We start from the raw sequence: 22,715 nt of genomic DNA on the forward strand, positions 1-22,715 counted from the left end.
GAACCACATCAGTCTTTCGAGTTCCTGAAGTTCTACCACAGCTCAGTTGTCTTTTGGAGTCCTTTTTGTGCTGCAGCAGTGGCAGATTACGCATTTATTTGATAAGAGCAACGTCTTTGTGGCCTCAAGTGTTCCCCATTGCAGATATCAAAATCTTATGGTGGTCTGTGCCCTGTTCTGTGTATTTGTTGCTCAGTAATATGTCATCTGCTCAGTAGCTTCTGGGCTGGGGTAAATGTCTGTACTGCCACATAATCTTCTGATCAGTGCATCATCTCTGTTTTTGTTTGTTTGTTCACAGGTCTAATATAACTGTAAATAAAGCAACCGAGATTTAAATAATCAATCATTAAAATAATTTAAATCATCACATTGTAGTGATGTGATTTTTTTCCCTCTGAGCCTTTGCATGTATTTCATTATCCTACTGGCAAAGTCTATAGTATAACACAAACACAGAAGTTCAAAAGATGTATTAAATATGCTAATTCATGGACAGACACATACAATAGAGAATAACAGAGAATACACCTTCCTTTTCCACCATAGCTCCTAAATCATAATTTTCTTCTGTTACAGATGTTCACATAGAAAGTTTTTGTTCTTTGTGCAACCACTGAGGCTGGTTTCAGAGTTGAGACTGGACAGATAATCAGAGATAACACTGGAGTGGTATTTCTATCTTATTTCCAGATCTAGTTCATCATGAGTCCAAGGCAAGAAAAGTCCAACAAGCACTGGGAAACAATGTGATTTGGGAAAATAATCTCATTGACCATATAATTGTCACTGAACTACAGTCCCAGGGGATAGATGGAATGGTTTTATCCTCGGGAACATAGCCACTTTAATCCTTGGCTACAATCTATCAGCTTTTCTTTTGAAGACTAGGATATTTGTTCTTTGACTCTGCAATAACATATTCTTTCATCCGACTCCACACAGGTACACCCTTTCTTCTTGATTTCAGGTCAGGGAAGGTGCTTACTACACTCTGCACTATAAAAGTCACTGAATTGCTATGTAAGCTGTTAGGAAAATTAATGTATTCAAGTCTCTGCAAACCTCCTTCTTCCTTAATCCTCATTTCAGAGTTGGCAAATCTTCTTTTCCTTGGTGACTCTACCTCTCCCAAGCAATATGTGTCTTTAATTACATTTTGCTGTACGTAATCCAAGCCATCCAGTGTCATATATGTGACAACACAGAAAATGGTTTTGAAGCTAGGATGGCAGTGAGGCTGAAGGCAGGCTGTCAGGAATACAAAAAAATACAGTGTGTTATATCCTGCATTTTGAAAGATTCATAGGTAAAAACAAAATAAAAAATCTGAAATGTTTCAGATTTCACTAATTTCCCACTGTTACATTATCTTGATAAAGAAAAAAAGCAGCAAAAAGCCCTTCATATATAAAATTTCTTAAATTCTTTAAATTGTATACACTGTCTCTCTAGGTTTACACAAATCACTTTTCTCCTGCTTTGATTCTCAGACAGAAAGCTTTCCCTGAAAAAGAAATGCCTTTTCCTATGTGTTTGTACAGCATACTTTGCAAGGTTCACAGCAGCTGCGGAAAAAGAATCAGTTGAAAACTATTGCTTTAACAAGAAAAACACACTCCATAGCCTTTCATGCAGTAGTCACCCACAGGACTAATTTGAATATATGAGAAAACAAAAGGCTTCTAAGGGCTGCAACGGTAATCAAAGGAATTGCCTGGGCTGGATAGGGAATCAAAAGCAAGGACGCACAGTACATGATGGAGCACAGCCCATGCAGGCCAAGGATGATGTTTGAAAGTTGCTTTTACAGCTGCTGGGATGATGACAGACTGCTGTCCCAGGTGAGATGATGTTTCTTGAGCATCGCTCAGGAGCAATCAGACACTGGATTTGCCATGTCCTTCGGCTCATGTAGTATCTTCCTCCAGTCAAGGTCAGGGTGCCTTGATTTTTTGAGAGCGTATCTTGCTCTACCTTGCCATAATTATGTAATTACTGTACAGAGTAACAAACATCATCCCCTTTGTAGGCACTGCAAGTTGGACAGACAGAAAAATCAAGATATTCCTAATAACTGATAGTTTTCAAAACTGTTACTCAAAATGCCTTTAAAAGCAGAACCATGTTTCGAGTATGTTAGCAGTGCCAGGCATTTTTAGAGCTCCCTTGGGTCTTACATGCCATTAAAACATTTGATTGGAGGTGCCTTAAATATGGTCCTCCTGTTATACTGTCTGTTGCTGTATTTCTGCCCTTGTTAATTAAGCAAAAAATTTCCTTTATTTCCCCCTGCCTTTAGTAAATTAGACTGCTTGCATTAGTCTGCTCCATATGGTCATTAGTTGAGCTATATTTCATATGCAGGATAAGAAGATGGGATTTACTGTAGACATCCCACAATTCCAGATGTGGTTACGTGGTCAGGGACTGAAAAAGGCAATTCCCTGCCCTGCCCCCACTCCCTTCCATTCCTGTGTCAGATATTGCTTCCTAATAGTCAAGTAACCTGCCAGTGCCATCTAAGAGGGGACACAGAAGGATACACACCATAAATGCAAAATTAATAAAAATTCCAGTTTTCTCTGGTGAAACAACAACAACAACAAAAAGCCTGTAAGATTATTTTCAGCTATGGGGAAGCAAATACAATGCAAGGGAACAATAGGCATGGATGGAAGGATTACAGATTCCTCAGTTCCAAGCAAATTATCTTCATTAAGCAAGTCTTTCTTCTCCCTTCATCTCTCCTTTTTTCCTGCAATTATTTTACTCAACAATGAATACTGTGCTCACTCCGCTACACAGTAATGAAAAAGAACAGCTGCGTGTCTGTTTCCACAGCAGACAAAGAAAAAGGCAAATAAACTTTTTTTTTTTTTAATTTCCCTTTTACTTTTGCAACCATACATTTCTGATACAAGTGGTGGGTTTTAGACATTTAGCCCAGTGGATGTCAAGAATGCAACAGTGATTAAAGATTATCTTGTCACATCTGTTCAGAAGCAATACATAACTCTTAAAATATCTAGGTTGTTATAGCTTATTAGCCACCTATCTACACTGGCAAGATATGGTATCTTAGGGCATTTTAAGACCCATGCTGAAATAGAAGGTCAAGCAGCAATGTGGGAGTAGTTAATAGGTCTGAGAGGAAACCTTGTATTTGGAAATAAATCTCCCTTAAAAAAAAATTAAAAAAAAAAAAGGGAATGAAACAGGAAACAAATTCATGGTGAGAGGATTAAGCAAATAATGATCCTGTTATAAGCAAGGATCAGCCATGTCCTAGTTTATGGTACTCTCCAGAAAAATTAAAAGAGCAGGACACATTTCTGATAAGAGACAAAAGGGTGTGAGAGCTCTGGGTCAAAATCTTTCATGTGGAAAATTTCTCCAAAACTGTTTGGTGTTCTCTGGAGTATATTCTCTAAATTTTTCTCTACACAGATTTTGTCTATATGGTTCAGGTCTACTGACAGAACTATGCAAAACAAAATTATTCTCTGATTTTGATGGACATAATGTGTTGAAGAGCATAACTAATAAAATTTAATTTGCCAGAAATGGGGGCTAGGATTATATTCCCCATGACAACTAATGTGCTAATGAGCTGTCTGCGTATTTCAGGTTACCCTGCTGATGATGATACTCTGTAAATGATGAAAACAAGTATTACAGAAATATCAACTTCACGGTGTTTTCAAGTTTTGGGAGAGGGGTGTTCTTTATTTTGTGCATGTTTCATTGCAGCATCCTTGAACCGGTGGAGACAAATGTGACATTGTTGCAATGAAGAAAAGTCGGGTGTATTTGTGTGTCTTTGGTCTGTGTTTCCAGCTATCAGCATGGCGACATTTAGAAGAGACAGAGTATGATTGGGAGAGCATTGCCATATTCCTATCTTGTTTCTTCTTCCAGGTGTACAGATTTACAGAGAGAAACTGGGTGACTCCTTGTTCTCTACAATCCACATACCCACAAATCAGGTAAATCTGTGTTTGCCAATACTTTCCTGGTAATGGGTTTCTAGCATGAGATGCCTGCTATAAATCCACGTAGCATCCTTGCCTCAGTTTAGGCACCAATCTTTGTATGTTTGTCATTAATCCCAAGCTCCAAGTTACATTTTTATTTTCATTTGTCAAAGCCTCTTGCAATCTTCCCTTGGTTTAGGTTACAACCCAACATGTGTGGAGGTGTACACCTGTGCCCACCTGGATCTGTAGGGAGGGATGGCATGGCCTGGAGCCAAGGACTGCAAGCTGTGGCTTCTTATTTAGTTGTATAGCATGCTTTGTATTTTCAGGGTCTTGTCATTGAAAGGTATTGATTAACAGAGAAAAATACAGCAGAAAGGAGAGTGAATGCTTTGAAAGGGGTACATTCAAGAGTTAAAGGAATCAGAATTTACCTACTTGGATTTAAGCCAGTAATTTGACTGAGAGTAACTCTCCGGATAAACACAACACTAAGAAATCTTTGCCAGTAATACATATTAAAGTAGCAGAAGCTGATCCAGAGCACAAATCTAGCTGATACAGGTGTATGATTGTGAGTTTTTCTCCCATTTCTATTGTGGGTTTTTTTCTTAATTTGTTCTTTTATGACCTGTTCTTCCCCAGCTACTAATTTTAGAGATTGGGAGGTTTTAACATGACAAGAGCTCCTGGGAAATAAGCAATCAAATTGCTTCTGCCATTTCTTTTGGGAATACTTCTGTGTATTTCTTCTAATCCTAGTGTTTTGGTCACGTAAATAGAGATTACATAAAAGAATACAAAAGATGGTAAGCTACAGAATCTCCTCCCTCTTGTGAGCACAGATGGCAGCACCTTGGCTGGAAATCTTTCAGATGTAGGAGATCAGGGGAGGGCTAAGGAGATTTCTTTTGAGTGATGTGGGCTGGGTTCCTTTTCCAGATTTCTGTCTGATCACTCAGGTTAACAGCAAAGAATTAGCAGCACTGAAAGGACCAATCTGCCGGGAAGCTTTGGCAGCTGCAGTTCTGCAGTGTGTGTATTATGCAGCACCTGCCACTGGTACTCAGTTAAAACATATTGGAAGGCAAAAATTCAAACATGCACTTGCAAGAGAAGTGTGTGAAATTACAGGGTGCAGGAAGACAGAACCTTGTACCTGTTTGATGGTGTGGGGCAGAGCTTCAGGAAGAGGACAGTGGTGACTCCACCAGCAGCAAAGCTCACAAGGCCTTCCTGTCATGTTGAAACTAATGGCAGTTTCACAATTTAACTTGAATGAGAAGCAGGTGTTTTGTAGAAGAAACTTGTGCAGAATGGAATATGCCACCAAACATGATGTGCCAAAAGTAGTGACAGGACACTAACAGGAATTTCTTCTTTCCTCCTTCCAGCACAAATGCGCCTCTTCTGAAATCTCATCTTTGCAGTGCGTGATTTATAATGTGAACTCATTTTCAGCAGAAATAATGAATTGAGTTAATATTTTGTCAATAGTAGAAACAACTTAGTCCTGAGGCTAAAGTGCTCTGGATCTCTCCAAAGGGAGACAAGTGGAAGAGTGAGGGAGGACTGCATAGGAATGTGTCCAGGGCACACCTCATCTTTTCTCCTTACTTTCAGAGCCACCAAAGAAAGGGAAAGAACCACCATACCCCAGATGGGTGTCTAACAACATGCATGTGCCATTGCTTCACAGAGGGCTGCAAGGAAGAGAACGTCCTGAAATGGGTGGGAAAACAAGAACAGAGCAGAAAGTAACCAGCAGTGAACAAGACAAGCTGGAGAAAGGCAATGAACTATTGCTAGCTAACAAAGCTAAGGGTGATAATAAAGGCCTGTTTAATGAAGCAGGCATAAAAGAAGAACCAGGGAAAAGTAGGACCACTGAAAAATGAGTGGGATAAGAAGAATTTTATAATGGTGACCTTAATGACCTGTTGTCTTATATCAGTCACCCAGAAGAGGATAATGATGAAGAGGTATGAGAGACTATGCATTCATGAGGACCTAGATAATGGGGAAGAAACAAGTAGACAAGCAATATTGTGGAAACTTTAGGAAGACCTTTTAGTTAACTGATGGGAATAATAAAAGTCTGTTGAAATCTCCATAATTTTTCAAATTTGAGCCACAAATTTTTCCGTAAAGACAAACAAGATTGTTGCCATGACAGGGCCCATTTCAAGGCCTGATGCAGATAACAGTGTCCATGAGCACTCAGACACTTTTTCCTTGCCTTTAGTGGGCTTGGATTCAGACCTGAACAGGTCATGTGTGGTGCTCAGTCCTGCAAAGTGGAGACGCTCTGGACTTTGTAAAAAAAACCACTCCAATGGGCAGTAAAATTTAAAGTACAGAGGTTGCTCTCTTATCTGTCATGTGATTATGAAGTTGCTCATAGTTAAGCATGTGCTTTGCTCAGCCTGGACTGTATCACTCTGCAGTTTTTAGGACTGACCCCCTTTGAATTTGGTGTTTCCACCTTCCCAAGCTCTGCAGTTGGAACTTGCTGGTACCCAATGCGCAGGAGCTGCTGTGTTCTGCAACATACATTTCCCAAAAGGGAAGGAATGAACTAGATCCATAAATACGTTGTTACAACAGAAGAATTAAAATGAGTGTTATTTGTTTCGAAGAGGATTTATCCTCCCCTGTGTCCGCAGCAGAAGCCATTAACTTCAGATCAAGGTAAAACAAGTAGAAAGTGACTGGGAATAGTTTCTTTTAGTATTACCCTGCAAAACAGCTGCAGTTCTTGACATACATCATCACTGAATTCCAAAACTGCCGTTTCTGTGGGCATAGGTTTATACTGTGCAAAAAAAGAAAATATGTTGATGCTGGTTTTAGGGATTTTCACACAAAGGAATTTCTGCATTGAAATTAGAAATGCACAAATGAATATGGGAATAACAAGACTTCTTTCTCGCTTGATACACATGGAATTGATAGATTTGTGATTGCTAATCAGAAAGGGGACAATTCCTTAGCTAGGAAGACATTTCTATTCAAATTCATGTATTTCTACATTAAAAGAGGATTAAAAATTATTAACTTTTTAATGTTCCAGTTAGCAATCATATTTCCTAGCGTCTCAATATTTAAATTTAAAAAGATTTCTATGCACTGCCTGGAAAATTATTTGTATAAATGCTTTTACTTTTATCAACTTTATTAAAAATAAGGCAGCAAGACATTCTGCTGTTGGCAAGAGGCAAATCAAATAATCACCCTCACGGTCCTTCTAATCCAGTTATGTGTTTACAGAGAAGGAAATATGTGTAGGTACTGTGTGTCCCCAGCAGGAAAAGGTGGTTAGAACTAGAAGGTGGTTTGTCTTTGGGTTTTGGCTTTTCCTAAAGTGTGGATTTTCCTGTGATGCAGGAGAGTGCTCACAAAAACAGATTTCATCCTCCTAGAAGTCTCAGGTTAGTTTAATCTTACTTTATGTGAAATATGAACTTTCCGGGGCTGGACAAGTGGATAAGAATTATATAGTTCTTCCTCCTTTTTGAGCCTTAAAAAAAGAATCTAATATTGTCATTCTGTATGTGTTAAAAATGTTACAAAGCACAAACTCATTTCTTACCAGACTAAGAGAAGTGTGCTCATTTAAATCTGCAATATTTCAAATGAATAACTGCTCTTCAAAAGTCTGTTCATCTAAGGAGCTATTCCTTCCTTCCCAATATGCCTTTTATTTTTCAAACAGTCTCCTGATAAAATGATTGGATTGTTTCTCTGTTGAAATTCTAACTCATTTCAACTGACTTGTCTTCCTTTTTTGTCAGAAGTGCTGTCAAACACAATCTTAGAAATTACTTTTCATACAAGAGGGGAGGAGGGAGGGGAAGAGCTTTCACTGACATAGGCTACCTGATCTGAAAGCAAAGTGTCATTAGAAATTTTTGAAATAAAAGTTAAAGAGGATTTATGTGTTAGACACTGACTTGGTTAAACCACTCAGCACTGTTGTGGTTTAACCCCAGATGGCAACTGAGCACCAGACAGCCACTTGCTCACTGTTCCACTGGTGGGATGGGGGAAAGAGCTGCAAAAGTCAGAAAACTCATGGGTTGACATAAAGATAATTAAATAGGTAAAGCAAAAGCTGTGTGCACAAGCAAAGCAAAACAAGGCATTCAGTCACCATTTCCCATGGGCAGGCAGGTGTTCAGTCCTGGAAGGCAGGGTCCCATCACATCTAGTAGTGACTTGTGAAGACAAAAGTAATCACTCCAAGCATCCCCATTTCCTCCTCCTTCCCCCAGCTTTATATACCGGAATAACACATAAGGGCTGGAACAACCCTTGGGTCAGTTGGCGTCAGCCGTCCTGTCTGTGTCCCCTCCCAGCTCCTTGTGCACCCCAACCCCTCACTGGTGGGGTGATACTAGGAGCAGAAAAGGCCTTGACACCGTGCAAGCACCACTCAACAAAAACTAAAGCATCCCTGAATATGGTACATTGAATGCATCCTCTAGAACTTCCATTTATGTTTTGGAAAGTCCCTACATCCAGGCATTGCTTCTGTCCTGATTCTAAAATACTTGAGTCTTTCTTCTTTGCAACACATTCAGGATATTCAAACATCAAAATTTCTGTAAAGAACACAAAATTTAAAGCAATATTCCTAATACATAAAAAGTACTATGTGCTATACATCTAGTTCTTCATCTTCCTCATGATAATAATTCTTATGAAGATAATTTTGGCAGTCTTGGTTGGACATCTTACAATTTCAGAAGGACACCTAAATGTGATGGAGTAGAGAATACAAAGGCATGACCTTTGAGGAGAGACGCTAATAAGACAGTGTGTGTAAAATGTTCGCTAGAAACTGTATTGATCATGAAAGATCATCTTAATCATAGATGAAAGAATGCCAATACTAGTTAAATACAAAGAATTATTGGGGTTATGCGTGTGCTTATATATATATATATATCTCATAAATATATAAATCAAGAGGTCTGGAAATTTTGCATTAGTGTGATAATAATTTCAGAGCAGTGGGATCAAGCATTTTCAAAAGTACCTACAATAAGAATTGCAGAATTGTGCAATTGTGCTGCTTGCATGTGCTTTTTGTGCCTCTAGGGAAAGAGAAAAAGCAGGGCTGAGATAATAGTGCAACAAAAATAAACTAAACCATCAGTGAAATGAAGATACAGGCCAAGATGAGGACACACGCTCATGTTTACCAGTCTTGTGTAAGAATGATAAGGATGAATGTATAATACAAGGTTTGTTCTGCTGCTGTCTTGCTACAAGTCTAAGCCGGACCTGGCAAAAGGATGAAAATATTATTTGGCAAAGGCTTAAAATAACTCAAAATCTGACTTGGCTTCAAGATGAGTTACAATGAAACATGGTGGTTTTGAAATCCCTGGGAAAGAAACATTCTGGGAAGACAATTCTTTTACTTGGAAGTTTTTTTTTTTTTGAAAACCAAAGGCATTTCATTCTGAAAATATTAAAAGATACAATAATAAAGAACTGAAAACTGAAAGAAGTCATTGCAGCTATAAGCAATTCATTTTGCAATGTCCAAATGGCAGCAAACTTTGCTCTTCTTAGTGTCAGCATTGGAGAGCAGGAGGGTAGCAGAGGTTTGAGAAAGGGAGAGAGAACCTCTGCGCTAGATGGGGAACGTATTAAGAGGAATAAAAAGCATTAGAGGGTTTCTGACTATGCCATCAGTTGGGTGCTGCTTTCTTGGAAGTGCAGGGTTGCAGTATCAGAAATATCACCAGACAAGCTCTGTTTTGTCTTTTTCCCTCAGTGTCTCCCCCCATCCTCCCCCCTGCTGTGGGTTTAGTGTGCGTGGTGGGCTGCTTTCCCTCACATGCCCTCATTAACCACATCTTCAGTTTCTGCTTCCATCTCTCACTTAGTGTACTTGCTGCCACCAGTAATATATTCCCTTTGATTCCCTTCCTCACTTTCTTCCCTCCACAGCCCTCCAGAAGACATCGGGAAATTTGCATTTCCCTCTTAACAGTGCACGACCGAGGAGCAGTGAAGATAACTCCTGACACACGCAAGGGGGAACAGCATCACAGACCAGCCTTATTTGACATATATGCAGGCATGCCCTATGTAGCTCCCGTGGCAAAGCACTGCTCCCCAATCAGCCAGATTCCTCTTGTGATAAGAGCCATTCAGCTCACATTTTTAAAGCCGACTCTGCTCACGTCTAGCAAAATGGGAGATATCAGTGCTCCTACCCTCCACCCTTTTCCCACCCCTCACCAGAGAAATTTGCAAGGAAACAGATTTTTTTTCGAAATAAGCATTCAGACTGAAAGTGCTGGGAATGTCAACGTGTTTCCATCACACATGTTATCGTATACTTTCTGTCAAGAGTTGTTTCAGCCACACTTGTATTATTCTACATGAGATGCTTGTTAGGCTGAAAGCTACTCTTTGGTCTCTTTTGTGTCCCTTATTTTTTCAAGGGAAAACAGATGGGTTTTGTTACAAATGTATATTAGAAAGTAGGCTTTTCGCAAGATGTGTGCTATCTGATTAAAAACGTTGTGGTAAGGATATAGGTTTTTTATTTCTGCTATTAGTAAAGAAAATCAGGCATAATGGTAGTAGTTGATATAGTATGCTTAAACTGTCTGTTTGGTTGGATAACATCCAGTGAACATGTAAAGAAGACTCTGCTATTGCTATACCAACTATCAGCATCTACCATCTGAAGAAAGTATGGACCAAGGCCCAAACTGAAAGTGATAATGAAGACACAGCCAAGAAACACGCATGCTCTAAAAAGGCAGACCCAAGGAGGGACCATGCAAAACAGTTCCTGGAATATGGAAACTAGTTTATGGAAAAATATGAATATTCAACAGATTGATAAAATAGAAAGGGTATTTAAAGAATGACTCTGATATAGCAGGGTGTGGACTTGGCTGAATGCCAAGTCACCCTGCCAGCCACACTTTGCTTTTTTTCTACCTCCTAATTGTCTTATTTTCTATTGTCTTATTGTCTTATTTTCTATTAAACCTATTTTTAAAAAATTTACATAGAAAATGAACCTCGTTTTTCACAGTTTGTTTCAACATTTAGTTTTAAAATGCCGCATGAGTGATCGTTTTATCTTGATACATGATTTGGTTTAGAAGATTTTCCAGACTTCACTAGTTGTATCCAAAGGTCTCGTTGGTCTGCCAACATACAGCTAAATAAAAAAAGCACTTAGTCACTCCAGAAGAACTGCAGGTGTGCCTAAAATTAGGTTTGTGCTTCATACTTTTTGTGCCTAACCTGTTGACAGGGCACAGAGCACCTCTAAAGATTAAAGCCACAAATTTATGGTTCAGTTTCTAACAGCTGTTTCTTTTTAGATTGTTCAGTAAAATAACAGACTTAGCCAGTCTGTTTCTGTGGTGTTTGCTGATGAATTTTTAAAATAAAAAGATTACTGGAATAATTTTTTGTAGTTCTCAAATTCACTTTAATATAATGGATTTCTTGTTAGCAGAAAGGAGAAGTGAGTCACAACTGGTCTGACAATGGGGAAAGCATGTCAGCTTTATAACAAGGGGTAAAAATCTAGCTCAAATACTGTAGATGAATGCACTTGAGTTCAGTGCAAGTGTAAAATGGACTTATATCAACACACATAGATCCCTAAAGGACAGCAAGAAGAGAACTTTCTGATCACAAACAATTAGCAGCTGGCTGACATCCCGCAGCAGGAAGACCGACATCCTTTTTTCACATTTCATTCTAATGAGTGCGACTGTGGAAATAGCATTATTATTTATGTAGGCCCCAATCCAAGACAGCACTTAATCTTATCAGCAGGAATTTTAACCCCACCATACGACTGAGGCAAAGAGGTTAGTAGGATTAAAGAGCGATTAGTTGTTTTCAGCCATGGCTCAAGAAAGTGTTTGTGTGTGCAAAGAGCACTTCACCATTCAGGTCCTGGAGACAACCAGGCCAAGCTTTTTTTTTACTTCCCCCTGGGAAGGGTGAAGGAGTAGGGACAGCAGGTGACGAAGAGGGCAGATTCCCTGGGACACTACAGGCTCACGGGAGCAGCTGGAGTAGAAACAGCCTAAACCAGCACTGCCCAAAGCAGCAATACACAGCAACTACTAAGGCAATGGCACGATAATTACTTTCTTTTCCCCTTCCTTTGCTTGCTCTGCCAAGTCCAGCTTGGCCATACTGACAACTTTCAATGCCTCAAGAAGTTGTTGCTCATGCTACAGAGACTTTATGTCTCTTTTATTGCCTGAAAGACTTGCAGCAATGCAAAGAAATCACCAAGAAAAAAATTCAGGCCTTTACACTTTGGATATGGAGTGTACATATTGATATTAAAAAGAAACCTGGTGGGAAACAAATGAGAAATGTAAGTAAAGCTACCCACTACATAAATTCTCAATTGGTTTTGGGGGTTCACCCCCCCCTTTTTCACAAAAAAAACCAACAACTTTGTTTTCCCTTCTGTGTGTTAGTATCTCCCAAAGCATAGCATCTACCTGTATCTTCAGATAGTCTCTCTGCTTTAATAGCTGTGCTTTCCAAGCTGTCTTACAGGTTTCTTCTTTTCTTCCTTGAAAGTAGAATCCTTCATATCCACTGTTTTTTAATTTGCTGCATGGCTACCTTTGCTGAAACAATATTTAAAAGAATGTATTGTTAACTCCTTCTGTTTTGAAATTTTTATCCTGATATCTTCTGTTCCTATGTGTATTTTGTAACAGTAATATTACACTTTTGCAAGACTTTTAAAGTCCTTAATTTTGACTTTGGAAAATTCTTACCCTTTTGTTCTAATTTTTTTAAATTTTTTATGCAAGAAAGAAAAAAAGTAGTGCAAATAGAGGGAAAGTCTTAAACAAATCATGTGTCTTGTTACTTTAGCCTTTGATACAGCTTTCCTGTACTACTTGGAGGCTTTCATCTGCTTTATGAACATTCACAATTATTTTAGAACACTGCTTTATTGCAACCTCCCAGCTAAGCAGCTTTTCTAGGCTGTGTGTGAAGGCTTTGAGGCCACCCAGAAAAGTTAGCCAGGTTGTTCCAAAACACCTTCATTGGTGATTCAATTTCATTTGTCCCATTATCTTGAAATAGGCAGAGTTCCCTTAGTCCATCAGAACATGCTGCCTCTGGGAAGAGTGGTGACAGGGAGTGGCAGAACAAACTTCAGTTTAGCTACACCATCACAGAAAGAGAAGTTAAATTAACTTCATGAAACCATTAATATTCCCATTCACCGATCCACCCTGTAATGGATTTCTACTGCCATCTTATTTCCTTTTCTCATCAGGGAACCTACTCTAAATGTTGTCATATGTATGTGTGGCATACAGTATTTGAAAGAGTTTGTATTGGGTTTTATTTCTCTCAAGTAAAAGAATAATAGTAAATAAACTGCACAGTTATGTCTAGGTCAAAGCAATATCTTCTAATATAATTACAGGCCCATAAAAGCCTGAGGCACACATGCAGGTCCATAACACAGCATTCATCACCACAATAACTAATTTAGAGTGTCTTGTTGATTCTGCCTTTTCCTCCCCTCTTACAATATATAGAAACATCTGTCTTATTATTTTACCTATTAGATGCCTATGAAATCTGGAGACCTGCTCTGGGATGGTGCCTTCTGCATTACTGGGACACAAGTGGAAGGTCACATTTGTGGGATCCTAAGTGCTCAGTGTGTACTACTTATGGCTGATGTGACCTTAAGGCAAAGCCAGGTTTTAAGCTACACATACAGAAATATTAATTCTTGCAGAACTGATATTACTTAGACTTTAAAGAAATGGTGTATCAGGCAGGTTAAATCTCCTCACTGATAAGAAAAATCAAATCAGCCAAGTTTGGTAGATGAAGCGTTCACCCTTCCCCCCACCCACCCACCACCCAGAGATCCAATTCATAATCCTCAACTCTAAAATACAAAATGTTATCTTTATGCCCAAGACTTGAATAGAATGTGCTGTTCCGTGCTCTGCAAAGGCTAAATTGCCATTTTTATGTCATCACCTTGAGAACAGCTGAAGGTGCACAGAAGCCTTGGCACACCTTCCCATATCCTTGCGGCATTTAACAACAAATGTTCTTGACATAGAAAGAGCTGGAGTCACGTGCTGTGATTGCCTAAAAGATATAATAAGGTGTGCCAGTCATTTGGCATTTCTCAGAACAACTCAGACCAGCCCAAAGCTATTATTTATTGCTTTCACACCCTATAATCCCTCCACCCTTCCTTTGCAATGAGATTAGAATTGTTTTTAAAAAGACCTTTTTTAAAACTCCTGTGTTAGAGGCAAGTTCAGCTCAGGTAAGAATTTGATTTAGTCTTCTAAAAGCAGAATTCGGACTGGAGTCAAAAACACATTACAAAACTGTTGCCTACCAACCTCACTAATCTAGACACACTTTACCTGTTCTGTTCACAATACAGACCAAAATCACCTGCACTTTTCACACAAACATTATCAGCCCAGTTTTGATATTTATTGTTGGTGATGTAAAAACATATGAACACCCCAAAGCATTTTTTTCTGTCTCAAACTCAATTTGCAACATAGGTTGCAAAGCTGACAAAAAACCTAATCTTTTCTTCCCTATGGCAAATTGAGCTCCCGCTGGATTTCTGGTGTTTTCTTCCTCTGTTTCAGAAAAGTGTCCCATACAGATTATTTGTGTAGAGCTTTCCATCTCTGTCAAGGCCCCTTCACTTGGATACATTTCCCTTGAGTCCCAGCTGGGGGTCCATGGAGGAAGCCTCATCCCAAGCTGAATTATCTTCCTCATAGGGTCTTGAAAGGGACTCTTTTAAGAGCCTGTGTCTGAAAATTTGCATGTGCTCTCTCCCAAGTGCCTGTCCTAGGTGATTTTGAAAGCCATGGGTTATGCTCAAGAGGTACCAGAGCCTTGTGCAAGGAGATGTCTGGTGTCACCATAAGTGGCCATTGTGATCCATGGAGCAAGAGTTTAATCCAAACTAGAGCTATGAGTTACTGCAGGCTGGACTGAAGCGTCTGGGGTGATTTTGTAAGATTCTTCTCTTCCCTAAATATCAGTCTGCAAAATACATCACAGGACTAAGCATTTTCAGCCTTAGTCTGAAAGTTACTGAATAAAACTTACACTGTATTACCTTTTTTTTTTTACATATTTCAGAAGACCCCCCCCTTTTTTTTTTTGCTAAGAACATGCTTTGCTGCTAATACACACATTGCTGATGCTATAAAAAAACCTCAGTTCTCAGATTCCTAAAAAAAATAAATTTTATACTGATCAAAGCACTGTAAGGGCTTCTAAGAAGGGTTCATTTTAAATTATGCAGCACAGAACCAACTTGGAAATTTCAAAGTGCATCATGAGATGCTTTGAAAATGCTTCAATCAACCCTCACATAGCTCAAAAATCCCTCTGTTCTGATTTTGCATAAACAAGCATGCCCTGTCCTTACTGATGCTGTGAGCACTACGAAAAAGGTGATAATGAGGATTTTGTGTGTGTGTGAGAGAGAAGGGACATATCTCTTAACAAAGAATTTGACTAATCTGACAAGGTCACTTCTATATAAGCAGCCAAACATCTGTCAGCCTGTAATGACTTCTTCTGATCAATAGTGACATGGCCAGATTTGAAACTGGCAACCTGGAGGCAAAAGGCTTTGTACCCTGTTACTTATCTCCTGAGCTCTCTAGTCCCCTTCGAGGTGCTGCTTTCTAATGAATACATTCTACATTCAAAATGACAAATGGCTTCAATTAAAAAGAGATCTCGGGGAAAACATTCCCGTTGTTGAATGGAAGACCCCACAGTATTACTCATTTATTCTTTTCGGCCACCGGAGTTAATATGTCAGTTCCGTAAATTAAAAGTTTCTCTGTGAATCATGAAGAAAGATGCCTGGGAGCTGCATTGCCTTGAGACACGAGCCGTTCCTCCTGTGCTCACCAGGAGGTGGGAAGCACGGGCTGGGATCAAGAGAGATGCACCCCTGAGAATGTCACTGGTGTCCACAGAACTGAAGCCCTGCCTCTCTTAGGACTTTGTAGTTGTTGCAGGTTCTGCTTTTAAAATACAGCAAGGATTGCAGACACTGCAACAGGGAGGAAACCGGGTGGGCTCAGTTATCATGAGAGGAAGAGCTCGCCGTTTCCCTCATTACTGTGAAGCTGGGCAGATGAGGTAGAAAGGCCAGCTTATGCAAAGCTGAACTTTAACAAGAACGATTATTTTTCATGCCGTTACCTGCAACACAAGCACTTTCTTTCAGCCTTGGTTGCTGGCAACAGATGGAAGGCTAACACCGGGGTCTAAGTGCACAATCGCCTGCTTTGTGCACCCCACAGACCTTCTGACCACTTTGACGGTGCACTTTTCTAAGTTAAGCCTTTAATTCAGATATTCAGAGTCTGATCCTGACGTTCCTTCTGAAGCCTGAGGTCAAGTGAAAGCTGTGCAGTTCATAATGTTCCTCATAGACATGCGCACCAGGCAGTCCTGAGTCCACCTGAGCTGCAGAGCAGCAAGTTCAGGAGCTGAAGCAGAGAGACTGCGCTGGAAGAATTCTGTCAAAAACCTTGCCTTGATTTAAGCGAAATATTTTAGAAGCATATAACTGTGGTAGGGCAAAAAGAAATGCAGTGAAGTTTATTGGCTCACATAACTCGATTAAGCTTAAGCTTTGCTGCTTAAGCATTCTTGTGGGAGCTGAATGAGGACAGAGGCAGAGACGATACAACAGCCCTGAAGCTTTTTGGCCTGAGCTCTTCACTGCTGAGTCTTACAGAGGATTTGTATGCACCCTGTAGCCCCCAAATCCCCTGAGCTAGTCAGTCTGCGATCAGCTATCGCAGCATGACTTGGAGCAGCTCCACCAACCTATATTCCGCTCTTATCTCACAGCTGGATGCCTCAGGAGTGGCTTCACGTGGCCTGTGCTGTCCTGAACTCTGTTGTGCGAAGAGGTCCTCATCTTGCCCTCTGCTGCAGCTGCCCCTCTGGGATCCCCCTGTCAGGTCAATATTTGAATCTCTGACAGTTTGTACCCTCTCGCCTCTGCATTAAATTCCACCAGAGGCAAACTGGGCATGAAGTGTGACCCTGTGAGCTCTTCTAAAATGTCTCACAACTACTTCTACTGGCATGAAGGGACAAAGCAGAAGGCAGCAGGAAATTAGATCAGGAGTTTTAAGTGGTTAGAAGCTGCTCCAGAGGATTATATTGTCAGAAAAAAAGGACTCAGAGGCAGGAAATCACACTATCTCTTTGGAACCTCTTCTATTCATGACACTACTGTGAAATATGAACTTTCCCTTCCTCTCCCCAAACTGTTGGAAGAGTTTTCTCTGACTTGACTGGAAGGTCATCTAGGTGGCTGGGTCCAGGAATTCCAATCTGTCTTTTTTCAGGTTCAGGGGTTACCAACTCTACTTGTCTCAGCAATTTTGAAAAGCCTCCAGATACTATTATCTTCAATTCAAACTGGAGAAGGTTTTTGCTAATGAGCAAAATTATCGTCTCATAAGGAAATACTAAAATGACAGAAATTATTCCTCTTGTCAACTTAATAGCTAAAAAAGAGCCCAACACAGTGAACTGCTGCAGTTCTGGATCATGTCTATGCTCATTTCTGTAAGACTACAGAGTATAAAAGTATCTGGCAGTTCAAATGAGAACCTGATGAACTGAAATCCTCTAGACCTGATTACACAAAAAGTTCAGGAAAATTATCATCTACAGACTTTGTTCATTAGCAGTGATGCCACTGTCAAAGAAATTGTGTAAGGGGGGCAACACACATGCAAGTTGAATTCCTGTGATGACACAAAATTAGATGTTATCACTGCATATCCTGAACACTTAGGCAGTACTATACAGTTTTCACAATTATGAAATTACCTACCTTCACTTTCACAATAAAAACCATAGCTGCCAAATCATTAAATTGCAAAAGCGGTTAGTATAAAAAAAGCAGTGAACTAACAGTAAAAGACCACTCACCATAGCCCCATCTTAAATGTATCTTGCTCTGTGGCTTGAAACTCTAGCAAAGTCAAAGCCACAATAAAGTTTTCCATTAATGATCTAATATGCAACATGGCTGGGAATTGGCTGCTTTGGCTTTTGGTTAAATTCTGAACACATTTCTGGGCACACTATTAGTCTGATAAGCCTTATACCTTCACAAATGTTCTGTTAGTAGAATTACACATGGTGATTCTACCCTCTGCTATTATCTGAATCCAGGATACGCAACCCACTAAACATCACTCTGCATTTACAGGAATTCATTTAAATGAGAATTTCACAGGTCCATTCAGCCATCCAGTGCATCACTCCATTTGAAGTCTATTGCACAAAACATAGCAGCAGGCAGATAGAAAACTTGGCCTTAATTTTTTTTGGCTCTGATGCCGAAGATCTGAAACTTGAAATCCATCTTAGCAAGATATCTGTGTGATAATTTATTTTAGCTTTGTAACAAATGTGAATTCTCCAGTGCTTCTCTCCTACTGCATGAAATGCTGAGGAGTCTGTTCAGATTTACAGTTCACTGATCTGTGCTTTCACTGATCTGTGCTTAAACTATCTATTACGATAAGCAGAGGAATGAATGGAAGGGAAAATTGTCTATCAGCACTCTCAGAGAGGTGAAGTTTTCAAGAATAGCAATCACGAAAGTTATAAAACAGCTCCATTTTGCAAGTGTAGCTCTGAGAACATTTCCCCATCAGCTCCAGTAAATTGCAACATGGCTGGGTGTATCTGGCAGTATATTAATGTCACTATTAAACACCTGAGAGAAATGGGGTGTCTGCAGAATCAGAGAGTGAGGGAAATGAACACCAGCAGTCAAAAAGCAATTCAGTGGTCAATGCCTGCATTTTCACTGGGAAGCAGCTACTCAGAGCAATCCAAACTGCAGTTCAGAGCTGCTGGGAGCATTCAGAGGGCTTTAACCTGAGGAAGCACCAAATGTCACTACAGTTACTTACATAACAGTCCAAACTGCTTTGTAACAAGTCATTTAAAGGCTTAAGGTAGTTTAAGGATTTTCTTGATAGTTACACTGATGTTGTCATGGCACCTGCTTTACAGTTTGCTAATATTTTTATACATTTTTTATTTTATAATGAAGATTTAAAATTCTTAACAATAACCAAAATGCAAAAAAAACCACACCCAAACCTCACAAACCAAAAGCAAACAACCAGATAAAACCTCATACAATTTATGTTAGAAATATCTCAACAAACCTCTGTGTCAGCTTCAGTATTGTAGTTTTCTACTTCATATAACTGGTATGATTTGAGGCACTAAGAGGAAAAACCCACCTGGCTAGCTGGCTTGCCTATCCTGCTGAATACATTTTTAGTGAGGATCCAAAGGGCTGACACTTTAAAATGGCATTTTATTCTTATAGGTGCTGCAGAAATATTTTTAGTAGTAATACTAGTATTACCAAAAGAAGCATAAGGGGCTCTCCTAACGCCTACATCCCATCAACACTAACCGAGCATTATCTGCAGGATTTTCACCAAGCCCAAATCTGTAAGTCAGCTGCACCTTAGCAACCCAAGGATGAGGATTATTGGTAACAACTGCTGGTTCATTTGATTGTTATCAAGCCTGGGGATGGCACTGCCTCCTTTTATGTCTGTCAGCACTTAACAGATAATAACAGTTAATTGTAATTGGTAACCATCACTAAACCTGTGTCAAACCCCAGTTTGACTTCAGATTCGTGGCTGAAATAGTAGCAGCATGTATAAACTGCACACATTTCACTACTCCATACTCCCCAAGGTAGCAAGATTTTCTGCTTCTCTGGGCAGGATCAGCTGGAGGATCCTTAGTGCTCATGAGATGTAAGGACCTAGATCTTATCCACCCTTTCTCTCTTTCTTTGTGTGCTGTAAGGCTGCACCTCAGCACCAGCCGTGGCAGCTCATAGAGGTGGCAACTTTATAAGTACTCTCCTTTATCACTGGCTCAGGCTTTCTTGGCTCCTCCAAGCTGCAGCAGAAACTTCAACCCAGTTTCCCAGGGATAAATGTCATTGTCATGAGTTATCACAGCTAGCTTCGAGTATTTTCAATGCCCTACAAAAAAAAAAAAAAAAAACAACTCAGGGATCTACAGTGCAGGATTTAAAGTGAATCTGCCCTGTGCAGTGACTTAAGTGTTGAAATGTCTCAGGGTGTCAGCTCAGACAGCCAACACAATGTCATCACCCTGCTGAAAAGCAGGGTTAGCCACCACAGGAAAACAAGGAAGAGCAGGATAATACTCCAACTTTCAGGCATCATGCTGAAGGGCAACAACCTGTAGGAGGCATGGACAACACTCGCTGTCAGCAACCTGTGTATGAAACACCCTGGAGTTAGAGGATTACCACTGCCATCACATAATTAATGCTCCTGTCTTCTGTTTGCTTACAAAATATCTTGGGAAAGACAAAGTGATGCAGTTGAAGTGGGAAATACTGCTGCTGAGATAAGCAGGCACACCAGCTGTTTCAAAGAGCCAGACCAAAAGGAAATGAAGAGTGGCAAGAGCAAAAATTTTACAAACTGTTTGGACTTCCAATTGCACAACAAGCCACCACAAGGGAGTCAGTAAATGGTCCCTATCAAAATCTGCATTGTAGCTCAAGCATCAGTACCCCCACAGATTCACAGCACATTCAGAGGTGACTGGTTTTACTGAGGATTTCAAAATCTCAGTTGGAAAGCAGGGCTTGTGAGTAGATCCTGTCCAAAACAACAATTGGGTAACAATTGAACTGTAAGTCCACACAGGTGGAAGCTGGATCACTGGAGATATCCCTGAATGATCTTGCAGCTAGCTGCCAGGGTGAGGAGTGCTGCAGTCGATGTAAGATGGCAAATGACTGGTTTTCCTAAAAACCAGAGCTACCATATATGCAGCCATTTATGCTGAGGTGCCTCTTGTTTTGTTTAATCATAGAGTGGCCCCTTACTCCTTGGTGCTTCTGGCCAGGTGTGTGTAGCACATCACCTGGAGTACTAGTAGCTCCTGTTGGAATGTCTCACACCCTCCAATGCCCAGCTCCTTCTGACCACTGCCATCTGCCTGGGCGGATATCAAGTGCCGATTGCCCAATATTGCACCATTCCCCCTCTCTTTTGCCTCACTGAGAGTGTAAAAGAGAGGACTCCCATCCACAGCCTCCTCATTACAACCCACAGTGTGGTGCCCTTAAATAACACCTTTTTTGTGTAGGTCTAATTGGCCAATATATAGTGGCTGCCACTGGCCCCTCTGAGTGCTTGCACAGTGCACTGGGCGTGCATGCACGTAATTTATCATGTCAAACTCATTTTCTTCTACATGGTATTGTTCCTGCCTTTCTTCTTCCACAGAGTTATTATTCTGCATGAATTTCCTTTGTAATTAAGTGGCTTGGTTGCCATTCCCGGCTCTGGAAAAATGACAAAGGGAAAACACGGAAAGCCGCAGCCTCAAATTGGTTTGCATTCAGCAGGGTTGCCTGCCGTTTGCGGAGACCAGCAGATGTCAGCCTAAATTGAAAAATGGAAAAGAAATACTGTATCATAATGTTAGCATCTCCCATGCCAGATGGGAGCCTTACAGAACATGGCAGGAGCAGTTAGCCAGCAGTGGTTAAAATTCAGCGTTGGAACAAGTATGGTTACGCTGCATGCACCAATAGTGTATTTTGATTATAGAACTTAATTGTATCATAGATCAATGATAGTTTAATTTATGAGGATTGATTTTGTTAATTCAAGCAGTTCAAGCAGCACTGTTAAAGCTTCAGTTCATTTAACTGTATCTGACTTCAGCTTTGCTCATGCTATCAGAAGATAAATGACTGTATATAGACTAATGCCCTCACCTCCCTATTTGTATATTTATTTCAGCATCTGTCACTAACTGTGAGTTACATTTAAATGTAAAGTGTTAGCTGGGTGGGATACAGCACTGGGCTTTGAGTACTTGAATTCCAGTAACAAAAGTGGCATATGATCATTTGCACATGCACACTTACTGATTCTTCTGATGGTTTATTGTTGCTGTATCCCTGAATTTCATAGTACATAATTGTTGCACTCATGCTAAATAGAAACGGGACAATTGTGAATGCTGTGTCAGAAGAAAAGAAGCACGGGAAAGCCTATTTGAGACATGGGTTATATAGATCACAACTCACCAGCTGTGAAACACGAACCTGACATCTAGTAAAAGTAAACATACTGGTAAGCTTCCCACAGTCTCACAGGACCCTTTTTGAAGATCCAGATCATAAAACAAGGGTTTACATGAAAACCTTAACATTTACTCAAAACTGACATTTCGCACCAAGCCACTCCACACGCTTTTCTATCGCTGAGTTTTCACCCAAAAGAACTGGCAGTTAGAAAATCAGGCAAATAAAATCCCAATGAAAAAACCCCCAAGTTAATGATTTTTATGCAAGAGCAATGCATTTTCTAATCCCTGAGAATTCTCACCTGAATGTGAAAGCAATTTCCTGAAATGAGTCAAATCACAAGCAGGAACTGGTTTGTCAGCTTTAAATCAACAATTGACAAAGAAAAGCATCCATATCTGCACCTTAATTTCACACTGACTTTTGCATCATCCCCTGATCAAAACAGATGATACTTCCTCCACCCTTGTGCTGCCCATGACAAGCCAAACCCACAGAGGATGCACCTTGCTGCAACCTCT

At 40.1% G+C, this 22,715-nt stretch overlaps 1 long non-coding RNA gene across 2 annotated transcripts; it reads right to left on the reverse strand.

Annotated features, from left to right (window-relative positions):
- Nucleotides 1-458: 458 nt before the first annotated feature.
- Nucleotides 459-19,491, reverse strand: LOC136290674 (uncharacterized). Of its 2 annotated transcripts, none has more exons than XR_010721298.1 (3): nt 19,331-19,491; nt 12,494-12,625; nt 459-1,251 (listed from the first exon to the last, which is right to left on the reverse strand). It is a non-coding gene; the product is annotated as an uncharacterized lncRNA (long non-coding RNA). The 2 variants fall into 2 exon arrangements; XR_010721299.1 differs by lacking the exon at nt 19,331-19,491 and adding an exon at nt 14,016-14,087.
- Nucleotides 19,492-22,715: the final 3,224 nt, after the last annotated feature.

This window comes from Chamaea fasciata, unplaced genomic scaffold, assembly GCF_029207755.1.
Source record: "Chamaea fasciata isolate MVZ Bird 193981 ecotype frontalis unplaced genomic scaffold, bChaFas1.0.hap1 SCAF_6, whole genome shotgun sequence".
NCBI classification, from domain to species: Eukaryota; Metazoa; Chordata; class Aves; order Passeriformes; family Sylviidae; genus Chamaea; species Chamaea fasciata.